Below are 12,282 nucleotides of genomic sequence, written 5' to 3' on the forward strand. Positions count from 1 at the left end.
GCAACTAGAAAAATTAAAAATTTTGTGTATGGATGCAAGACAGTTTTTATGCATGTTTGAAAACCTTATTCTTGCATAATAGTTACATATGTTTCATACTGTTTTTGTACCATTTCAGAGTAAAAATAACTTTACTGCAGTATGGTGCAGTTTCTATTTAACCATATAAGATTAAGTTTTTGTTCGTAAATTATACAAAGAGAAGTTTTTTTTTTGTTTCTTGTAGTATTAAGTAGTTCCTTCATTCCACTCGTAGCATTTTTATCGCATGTTGATAGAGACACCATTTTTTAAAATTTCATGATAATTGTTTTATTCATGTGATAAACTGATGAATAATTTTTAGTCATATTGTATCAAATCTTAGTCATAATATATCTCTTAAAGCCATGAAATGGCCCTCATTTTTGATACTAACATTAGCATTTAGATTTTATGGCTTAAGGTATATAGTTATCCAATTACGACAGTTGTAAGTTTTCATGCAGTTAGTGATATATACCGTATATACTCGCATATAAGGCGGATCGCTTATAAGATGGGGGTTCCAGTACTATTTCATCATTCTTTGATGCTCAAAAAAGTTTGTACAAGGGCATAAAGCTTTCTAAACGTGTAGATAATACCGAAACAGGAAATGGAGAACACATAATAAAACAGCATTTCTGATTGTCATTATGCCTTAAAACTAATATGAATGTGGATTTAATTGTCTGTACTTTTTTTTCTCTTTCATCAGTTCCACCTCTTGACATATTTTGCTGTAAAAAATTGCAGCAGTTAAAAATAATTGTGTTTCAGCATATATTGTTGTGATTTTTTTTAATAGCAAAATAAATTTGTTCGAATTTTTTTTTTATTTATTTATTTTAAAGGAAAGACATTTGATAGACTTCAGTTATTTTAAACCAGAAATGCATTTAATGTTTTGTTAAATTTCATTGCTATGAAATGCAGTGTTTCTAAAGTAAGCTGTGCTTGATTACATATATAAGTATGTCATAATAACTTTTCTATCGATACACATTCTGCCTCATATTTAATATATTCTACACACTTTACACAGTTTTTACATATGCCATACTTTACACATATTCAACATTTGAAATTTTGATAAGAATTTTAAAATAGAATGCATTGAAAATGAAATACAATGTACATGGACTTTATGTTAATTTTTACTGCAAATATGTTGCTGGCGATAAAAAATGTTCTCTTAAATTGTTAAATCTTTGATACGGAATACATCAATATAATTACGTCAGTATAATAAAGGGTTGAATGCAATACCGTTGTAACTGATGACAGTTTTGCGCTCAACCTGGAAATTACATCTTTTTTACGTCACACAAAGTTTTTTTTTTCTTTCAAAAAAGAATAGCTCATAATGCAGACAAGAACATTTTGAAGGAGAAAATTTTGAAAACCTAATGGTTTTTGACAGAGCATTGGCTTGGTAAAAATATGTTTCATTTCGTAGAAATTAAAGCCAACTCATCTCATTTTGCCTTTTTTTTAACATTAGCCAGTCTACAAAATGTCTTTATATGCAATTTCGAGGGAAGACACAAAACATGCAAGCCTTGTTGTAAGTGCGTATTTTAAATAGGGCCGGTACAATACATGTGTTGTTAGATAGATATTTATTCGTTTATATTGTTATAGATCCTCATAGCTTTTAGCGTTGCTCAAATATTCCCCCAACTATTCCTGCATGTTTTTTGTATACATGTAACCACTACTGTTTGTTCTTATATATAACCAGGTTTGTCTAAAGGAAGTATACATGTACTTACAGATCCTTTTTTTTTTTTTTTTTTTTTAATGAATGTGGTATGGAGTATTTTAAAGAAAACCTGTGAAAGTTTATTGGACTTTTTGTAATATTTGATTCATGATACTTGATTATGGTGATGAAATTTTCAAAACATATAAAGAATAAAGTAATGCAATTAAGTGCACAAAAATTTGCAGATTTAACAGTGAACCAGCCAATTAAAAAAAAAATGCCAAAAAAAAAAGAACCAGCAATTTCAAAGTCTTATAAAATAAGTTAGTGATATTTAAGCATGACTGCATTTCTATTTACACAGTAAATTTATATATATATATAGCCAAGTTAAATCACATTTTATGAGGATTTTCAGCAGTTAAAGTTACTATGTGATGATGAAATATCTGGGTGAAAGGTCGGCATAGTATATGTTTAAATATTATTTACACAATGGTAAATGTACTCTTTTTGGAGAATAGTAAGAAATAGAATCAAATTGAGAAGCTGTGGTGAAAATACTTACTTTGTATTGTTACAGTGTGCAAATGATACAAGAAGTTACAATATACATGTTTTCCATTATAAATGGACAGTGTGTGTGAAGTCATTCCTATGGGGAAGGTTTCAGTTCTTTGCAATGAAGAAGTCAGTACTGTACTTGTGATGAACAAGTTAGTACTGGTGCAGATCCCAGGAACATGTTAGATTAACTGACTGCCATTACACAAGGCCTTAAAAAAAATATTGTTTCCGGTAACATGCCCCAAAAAATAGGGTATGTAAGTAGGAAAAAGAGCAACACGAATCAAAAAGTATAAGAAAAAATAGCGAAAATATCAAAAAAGGAATTTCCAACGCCATAAAAACATTAGGGTCGCGGCAAATTCTTAGGGTAGTTCAGGATACCAGAAACAATTTTTTTAGGCCTAACAAAAATACTACAGAAAATGGCATTTAACCGATAAAAACCAAAGAATGAATTTGTGTGATTCTAATTCAAAATATTTATAAAATACACCATTAAACAGACAGTTTGAGGTATCGTCTTCACTTAGCTTCGCTGTCGTCTTTACTTAACTTCGCTATCATCTCAGTGAAAGTAAGAAAGGTTTTTTTACATCTTTAAATTTGTTTGAAGGCTGGATTTTGCAGGTTTTCAGATGTAGACATGTTACATCTCTAGTTGAGAATGTTTTATCACAGCCTGTATGCTAAAATCAAGATTTAAGATTTTTTTTATTATTCACAACTGCCTTAGGCTGTATAAATGTGTTGTTGAATCATAATTTTTATGATTTTATGTTTGGGCTTGCTGTGACATATGTGTTAATCGGAATGTGTCTTCTTGTATGTAACATACATTCAATTCTAGAGATTTGTACAAAGTTATGTAGCAGTTTGCAATAATTTATTTTTCTACCATTTTCAAGTATTTTCTGTTGTCATATTTTCATATTTAGTCATCTGGGTATGTTTTTGTATTGTCTATTATAGAATAATGTATATCTTCAGACATAGGTCGGAGCCAGAGGTTTTTTTTTTCTTCGTTTTTTTTTTTTCTGCCCAAGACATTTTTTGTTGCTGCCAGTGTATAATAATACTGTAACTCTCTGACAGCCTTATGATAAACATATAGATAGTAATCAGTTTTTGCAATGTTTATCTCCCTTGAAAAAAACTGATCACCATTTTGGGGATCAAAATTTTAAATACCTGATAAAAGACAGTTAACAAAATCAGTGACAAAAAAATGGAAAAGGTACAAGGACATCACACATGTAAAGATTTCATATGTAGCAAAAATAGAAGAAAAGATTTTTAACACTAAACAGAATTTCACAGCTTTTTGAGAAATTCTTGTCTAATCTGTGTCAGATTTTATGTTAGGAATGACCCTTAAAATGGTGGCCTGGGGAGGTTATTTGTACTATGTACAACCCTCCTACAAGTGTTTTCCTGAATTTAGGGGGTTTGTTTATAATACTCCCCTGACTTATAAGTAGTACAAGTCTTATGTCTGAATATATACATTAAAATTAGATTTTTTTTTGCAATATATATTTTATCTGAGTACTTGTTTAAGATCAGTTTTATAATGTTAGTATATAGCTGTCTAGAGAGTCATTCTTCGCCATTTAGTATACATTATAATTTTTTATAGCTTATTAATTGTTAAAGGGGATTTTTCTCCTATAGACAAAGTGTACTTCTATATTAAATACAAATTAGACGAAATGATTTATTTGTATTGCCATTTTTTTCATACATCAAATAAATTAGAAACTTACATACTACATAGCTTTCTTATTTCATAGATTCTATAAATGTCTCAAGACTTTGAACAAATTTTGTAAAGTCAGCATAAAAGTCATTGTAAATAGGCAAAGTCCATTATTTTATATAGTATAAACTATTGTACAAAAGACGTTTTTTTTCCAGTGGCTTTTTTTACACGGGAAAATTTTATCCAGTATACAAAAGCATTTTATTACTAATGAATGAAATTGCAGATCTGAGTACTAATAAACATGTACAACACAACTATTGTTTGTTTGCTATTGATTATCCCTTATCGTTTCGTCTTTGGAGAGTGTGTGTGTGGTTGCGTGCGTGCGTGCATGCATGAGCTTATTTATAGGCAGAAACAAGTAAATGAAATTAAAGATGATAATAATAATCATAATCACTGGCTTCTTTGAAGTAATACATGGATCAGAATGGCTTCAAAATACCCTTTTCATGTAAAAAGTTCCAAGTGGGCGTATGCAGCCATGTTTGAAATGGACTCAATATGGCATTCACCAGAAGTCACGGAATGACAAGAGTCTAAGGAGTGTGTTGGAGGGTGTACCATGTGCCCTCAGGCAAGTCGCCTCTGAAAAATTTAAAATGAAGAATGAAGTAATATATGGATCAGAATGGCTTCAAAATACCCTTTTCATGTAAAAAGTTCCAAGTGGGCGTATGCAGCCATGTTTGAAATGGACTCAATATGGCATTCACCAGAAGTCACGGAATGACAAGAGTCTAAGGAGTGTGTTGGAGGGTGTACCATATGCCCTCGTGACAAGTCGCCCCTGCAAAAATTTAAAATGAATGAATTTGTATGTGGTTTGAAGTAGCTGCTATACCTGGGAGCGGAATCATATTCATCAGTCCTCTTTGTTATATGGCTTCTTAGACGGCCCATTCAGTCTTCATAGCAGACAGCCATAACAACGCAGATACGACACCAAACTAAGTCGTGTTTTTAATATATAATTGAATGGTCGAAACTACTGTCCAAAGTCAGAAGGATGGCGGGATCAGTTGTTTTGATTATTGACTGGCAAGCCATTCTATTATATTGAAGATCGTCGGAAACTGAAAATAAATTTCTGCCACCTCCACAAGCAGTATTGAGCCAACCATACCATAACTTAATTCGTACAAAGAAATAGGTTCACTTTCCCCAAAAATGGCATACAGTAGATCTTCTAGTCCAACTAATTTGACGCGATCTTAGGAAATATTGAGATAATCTTTTCATATGGGCAATATCCCCACTCGTTTAGATTGCCCGTCTCAAATATAGAACAATCTGAACGTCGAATTATTTTGACTAGAATCTAGCTAGTAGATCTTCTAACAACTGAAACTGGCCTAAATGGAGCAGAGATCAAAATTTCAGGTTTCCATTCACCAAGAACTAGATTCTAAAATATATTTCTTTTTTGTCAAACTGCAGTTATCGCATAGTGCGGCAGTTTTCCTTTGATCTTTGCAGTATGTTAAACATGGTAACTCACATTAATACTACAAATTCTGTGCTGATATTTTACAAAACTTACGATATATATCAACACAGAAATCTCTGTAGAGTTTCATTAGAAAAAAACTGTTGCGATATATATATATCAGCACAGTAAAACTGTTCCGATATATATCGCAACACTTTTTCTCTATTGAGGTCCTATCAAGGGAGTATAATTTTTTCCTTTCAAAGAAAAGATGATTTTAGCTCCAATTTACAGTTCACAGAGAAAGAATTATCACAAACACCTACATTTATAAAGTAAAAGAATAAATAAACTAGAATATTTCAAAAACTCGATAGTTATCGCCAAATTCAGAAATACATGAAATATATGAAATTCTGAGATTTCTCAATTTGATTTTTTTTTTACAAACAAAACAACAAGTTTTACAATATGTTTGGCAAATGAAATGCAAAGATTTAAAACCAATGCAGAAATCTGTTGGATACTTTTATCTGGGGAACACATTTTCTAAAACAGAAGTTTTAGTGTTTCAGTCAGCGAGGCGCAGAAAGGGAATCATAAGAGTAAAAATAATAATAAACAAATTTAAATGAAAATGATATATAAATTTTGATGATAAAACTATGCGATAAAACAGTTATAATATGTAATGCTCGTGTGTTAGAGAAATATACCCTCGATGTACCCCTAGCTCTGATATATCCTCGTGACACACTCTCACACATACTATTAACTATTACATAATAGCTAGCGAACAGCGTAGATCTGTAAGTTAACACACTCGATTTGGTTGGACTTGCGTAGATCCTCCAAAGCTACGCGCCTGATAAGATATATAGGATGGTTATATTATAGAATCTAGTATACAAGTACACATATATATATATGATATTGTATACACATCAATACAAAAATGTAAATTATAAGTTGTTAAAAGACGTATCATTTTATAATTGATTTATGACTAGTCTCGGTGTTTTACCCATAATAACTGTGTTTTCACCTTGCTGATTCAACCGCCTCCGTGGCCCAATGGATACGGCATCGGCCTCCTAAGCCGGGGATTGCGGGTTCGAGTCCCGCCGGAGGTTAACATTTTTCTTTTTTTTTCTTGAAATTTTTGTTCAATCAGAATACATATTGAAAAATATCAAAAAAAAAAAAAAAATAAAATAAAATAAATAAATAAATAAAAAAAATACAGAGACTTAGGATTTGGACCAGTTACGACTCTGTCCTTGTCCACAATTTACTCCAAATGCAGCGACCATTGAACAACATCATAACAGCTTCTAAATGGACATCTGATTAAAAAATCAGTCCGCTTTTTAAAAATCATAGGCCACTGATCTCTTGGTATTTCTATGATTTAAAAAAAAAGTGGTGTAGATGTACCCAAATTGATTAACCTTTACTCTGCTGTCTTTCTAAGATGGACTGGTAGTATCACTTATTATTCAAAGGGATGTTCACTGAAAATTTACTGACTGAATAGCGTGCTCAGCCTTCTGATCTTGGCCTGCTCTGGTCGCAAAGTCAAAATCACATGCCGCCACCATTGCTAATTTGGAAGCTGTATTTGTCTTATTGGCACCAAATTTCTGGTTTTTGACATACTGGAACTCTTCAAACGCGCCAAAAAAACGCTGCTGGTATAAATAAGCCACTATAATAAATAGGCTATTTTTAAACAAACACTGGATCGGTCCTTAAATGTTATGACAGGAAGTGATGAAATGGGAGAAAATAAGCCTAGAGTAACAAGTGGTATGTATTTTTTCTTAAATGTGTGACAGTAAAAGTAACTGTACACACTTCATCATCATCAGCATCATCATCATCATCATCATCATCATCACCTCCTCCTTTCGCTTCTTCATCGTCTTCTTCATTTTCTCCTCCTAGTAAGTGCAGAGATCAAAAGACTGTAGTCATACCGTAGTGAACTATTTACATGGGTGAAGGAAGGTCCAACAAATTTTCAGTTAAAAACAGCGCGTCTGTGGTTACTGGCGGGTGATAAACGCGCCGACGAAAGCATAAAAGGCGTCAATGGATGGTGCTAGGAGGGCACTATGTGGAAGAGAGTTCCGGATGTGTATGGTAGAGACGTTGGCAGCAGTACGGGGACAAGGAAGTGATTGCCATGTCCTCTGGTAATTTCTCCGACTGGGATAAGCATTGTAGTGGGCATATCAACCAGTTAATAGAATAATACAATTTAATGATCCAGTGTTACATGATGACTAAATACTCTGTTGTCTCCATGCATAGAGGTCCTCCCAGCCTAAGTCTTGGTGCATAGTAGTGACACTGCTAGAGTAGTAGTCATTGTGGCAGAATCTAGCTAGCAGCACGGCGCGTCTTTGCACAGCTCTTATTTTGTTTGTATTCTGTTCTATTCTGCTCTGACCAGTGTCTTTGATAGGTCAGTTAATGTTTTATGATATTGTATTTTTGTTTCATGTTTTGATCTGCCTACCTTCCAATTTAAAATGCTTGGTATCTTATTACCGTAATGTAATTTTAATTTCTTCTATAATAGTTCAATTCCCATTTTTTATTGAACATTATATAAATGTTTTTATGTAAAGCACTTTTGAACGTATTTTTATATGAAAAGAGTGCTATATAAATGTGGTATATAATAATAATAATAATAATAATAATAATAATAATAATATTGGTCTTAATGATTGTGTCCCAGACGGTCACTGCGTACTCCAGTAAGGAGTGAACCAGTGAGTGATAGGACGTTTACTTGATGTTCCTTGGACCAACCTTCGCGCAGGAATATTGTCAAACTACTGTAGTAACACTGCTTGGGCAAAAAAGGCACGTTTCTTTGTAAAAATGTTGTTGTTATTTGCCTTCCTGGTCAGACTATTGATGTGCCTGTTAAAGGTCAGGTTGGAGTACACGGTTACACTAAGATATCTAGCAATTTGTTTCTGTCAGGACATTGCTGTGAATGTTGTTGGTAATGGTGATTGGGCGCTTCTTGTTGGTTACACTTATCTGGGTTGAACGTCATCTGCTAGTCCTTGTCCCATTCTTAGAGGCTGTCTAGTTCCTTCTGTAGGAGTTCTACATCCTGCTTGTTTTTGATCTCTTTATATAGCAACCAATCGCCAGCAAACAAGCAAGCTGTAGAGACAGGTCTTTGGTGTAGACCAGGAATAAAAGATGACACAAAACTGTACCCCGGGAACTCCTGAAGTGACTTGGGATGCTGGGGTTCCGTCAAGAACAGCTTGCGGGTTTCGGTTAGCGAGGAAGCTCTGGATCCCTTGGATGCCATAATGGTACAGTTTCATGGCAAAAAAAACAACTGTCGTCTGTTATTCAAGCCTGATGCAAGATCATAATATTATGGACTGTATTTATGAGTTGTGTCTCAAAGAATCTCTTCCTCTGAAATCACGCTGCTGGTCGCTCATCTTCTCGTTCCTGTCTAGATAGCGCATGGTATCACTGTTCCATGACCTTGCAATAGATGAAACTAAGTGAGACTGGACGGTACTTTACACATCCCTTCTCTTATTACAATTCTTGTAGAGTGGATGATGTACGCCTCTTTGCAGTCTTTATGATTCAACAGATGGAAGTAAGTGAGATATTCATACAGCCATTCTCTTATCTCCCTTTTAGAGTGGATGATGTGCGCCTCTTTCTAGTCGCCCGGGCCTTGTCCCCGGCCAAGTGAGACTTGGAAGATGAGAGTCAAGACTTGAGACAGCGGGAATGCCATTTTCCCCAGAGAGCGGGAAGATTCTTGGCCGGCCAAATGGGTTTATGTGGGTTGAATTCCTCTGGTTCCTTTTTACACTGTTCGCTTGAATATTCAGGAGCTAAAGAATGCAAATTTATCCCATGGACGGCAAGTTTGTGCTGTGCTTTTGAGTGAACAACGGCTGACGGTTGAAAATCTAAGTCTTGCCTTTTGTGTCTGCCATGTGTTAGTGGTGCTACGCCGAAGCTGTCAGACTTCATTCTTAGAACTTCTTGTTCTTGAACGCTTGCTCACTGACCATGTTCCGGATGTACTCTTGGAACCGTATATTGTGGCATGCGGTCTGGGTATACTGCTGGAAGTTTATGTAACGTTTCCAGTCAGCAACAGTCGTGGTATAGGTCCGCCCGCTTAGCTCAGTAGGGAGAGCGTTGGTCTACGGATTGCGGGATCGTGAGTTCGATCCTCGGGCGGAGTGTATGTTTTCCGTGACGATTTGATAAAAGACATTGTGTCTGAAATCATTCGTCCTCCACCTCTGATAATTCATGTGAGGAAGTTGGCAGTTACTTGCGGAGAACAGGTTTGTACTGGTGCAGAATCCAGGAACACTAGTTAGGTTAACTGCCCGCCGTTACATGACTGAAATACTGTTGAAAAACGGCGTTAAACCCAAAACAAACAAACAAACAAAACAGTCGTGGTAGAGCAGGTCTTTTCATATACTATCTTCATCCTCCTGGACAGAAGTTGAATCTCACGGTTGCACCATGGCTGGCTAAAGCTTGTTGATGTAGTATTGGAAGGAACATGTATGTTGATGGAGTGCTTGAAAGTGGAGCACATATCAGAGATTAGCGTGGAAGGTTAAATCTGTGAAAAACTGAGTTATGTCTTCTGCCATTTCCTGGATTTTGGTTCTTTTCCACGCCGCTTCACAAGATTCCCGGTATGACTTGTAAAATGCGAGAGCCAATGCATACACTATGTCCTTGTATCGGAACACATTGGTCTGTTAGTGCAGAATATGCAGACTGTATTCCCCAATCTAGTAGGAAAGCTTACATACCACAACATAGAGAAAAAATAAACAAAGTAATGCATATATTGCCCATTTTCTGTAAAAAATATCACAGAATCCAATGGATTATATGTGTGCCATGTAAATCACAATTGATGTTCGAAATTGTAAAATTGCACATTGGCCTGGGATTAACTGACTCATCTTCTAAAATGTTCATTAATCCAGAAAAAAGGGACTGTTTTACACCAGTATGGCTTCAAGCTAGGGTATAAGATCTTTAGACCCAGCATATGTTCTAGAAAATATTTTTCGGCGAACGCCGTCTAAGAGCGAATTCGTTACCTATGCCACGTGACTTCAGTTTGCAAATCAAACTACTTGATAACGCATTATAGATAATTTATCAAAATGGAAGATTTATGCAACATTCTGCCTGATTGGACGAGAGTGTCAATTTCTTTCACTCTGCTGATTGTGCTACGCTGAGTGAAATGTAGACAAAGCGTTTATCCTAAACGACGCTGTTCACAGTTTTAAAGCTAACTTTGGCTCAGTATATTTAGCAAGAATATTGATATATCTCAAAATGATAAGTAAGTTTAATAAATATGATAAAAACCTGTTCAAATACCAACATATATCAAATTAAAGAAAGAGCTGAATACGGTCTGCGTATCACATGAATAATGGTGTGATAAGAGTCTTTTATGTAGAGAAGTGCTTTTTAAAAGATTTTCCTTGTTACAATTGTCGTCTGTATATGAAAAGGTTTCTTGCTTTTGTGACTTATTCAGATTGCATATTAAAATGAGTACTTGTTTGCTTTGATATATTTGTTATAAATTATTTAACTGATTTATTATATATGAATATTTTTCTTTAGCATGGTATGTAAATATTGAACTCAGTTGAAATCTGTTTTATTATGTATATGCTATATAATGACTGAATCTCATTACACAGAAATGAAGATACGCTGCATACAGTTTATCTAATATGTGATATGACTACGGTCAAATTTTGCTTATGAAACAGAAATATTGAAATAATTACAATTGTATGTTTTGCTTGACCTTCACTTTTTTATAGGTGTGACGTCATTGTCCAAAGATTCATGAATAGCGAATATGCATTTGTTAAAGCGGGATCAGTTGGCCTATTTTAGAAATAAATGAAAATAATAAATAAAAAAATCCTTTAATTGATTTTTTCTCATGTATTCTAATCAAACTTGATTTGTAGCATCTTTATTAGGCCCGCAGCCAACTTTGTTCAGCTGGGACATTTGACCCCTTTTAGGGGCTGCTAGAGCTAAAACTAGAAATGCCTTTATACAGCGTCTCATGAACAGCTTGGTGGATCTTTGTCATACTTGGTCTGGAGCATCATTATAAGATCCTCTTCCAAATTTATTTATATAGGAACTTGGGCCCTATTAGGGACCACTATAACTAAAAGTAGATATGCCTTTCTTCGCATTAACCACTAAAATGAAATGGATTTTTATCAAACTCGATGTGTAACAATATCGTAAGGTCTCCTGCTATTTTGTTACAAATGGGGATAGGGACCAATTTAGCTAAAAATATAAACACGTTTAATGACCTCTTCTCGTGAACCGCTTTGTGAATCTTCATCAAACTACTGCTGTAATTATTCGTCTGAGGATAAACGAAACAAAATTGCAACCCTACGAAACCTTTGCGAAAAATTAAAAGAGAACCATTTAAATTGTTAAATTGCGGTGTTTAGTTTTGCAATTTGAAAAATGTTAGATGAAAGATGAATGTTAGATGAAAAATTCATAAACCTCTTTCCTTATTACAATTCGCCGACCATCATTTTTAAAGATATTTCTTGTTACATGTATTTTTGGTTTCACCTGCTCGAGATGACATAGATTTTGCTAAAAGTCATTCGTACTTATAAAATCCAAATGACGTCATTTCCTGTTTATATTGGTGACAACTTCAATGGTAATTAATTGAAT

The 12,282-nt window shown here is 34.3% G+C and overlaps 1 non-coding gene across 1 annotated transcript; it reads left to right on the forward strand.

The window, feature by feature from the left end:
• The first annotated feature begins 6,553 nt into the window (after positions 1–6,553).
• Trnar-ccu (transfer RNA arginine (anticodon CCU)) lies at positions 6,554–6,626 on the forward strand. The gene has a single exon. It is a non-coding gene; the product is annotated as a tRNA-Arg (tRNA).
• The last annotated feature ends 5,656 nt before the right edge of the window (positions 6,627–12,282 follow it).

Source organism: Mercenaria mercenaria, chromosome 16 (assembly GCF_021730395.1).
Source record: "Mercenaria mercenaria strain notata chromosome 16, MADL_Memer_1, whole genome shotgun sequence".
Classification (NCBI taxonomy): Eukaryota; Metazoa; Mollusca; class Bivalvia; order Venerida; family Veneridae; genus Mercenaria; species Mercenaria mercenaria.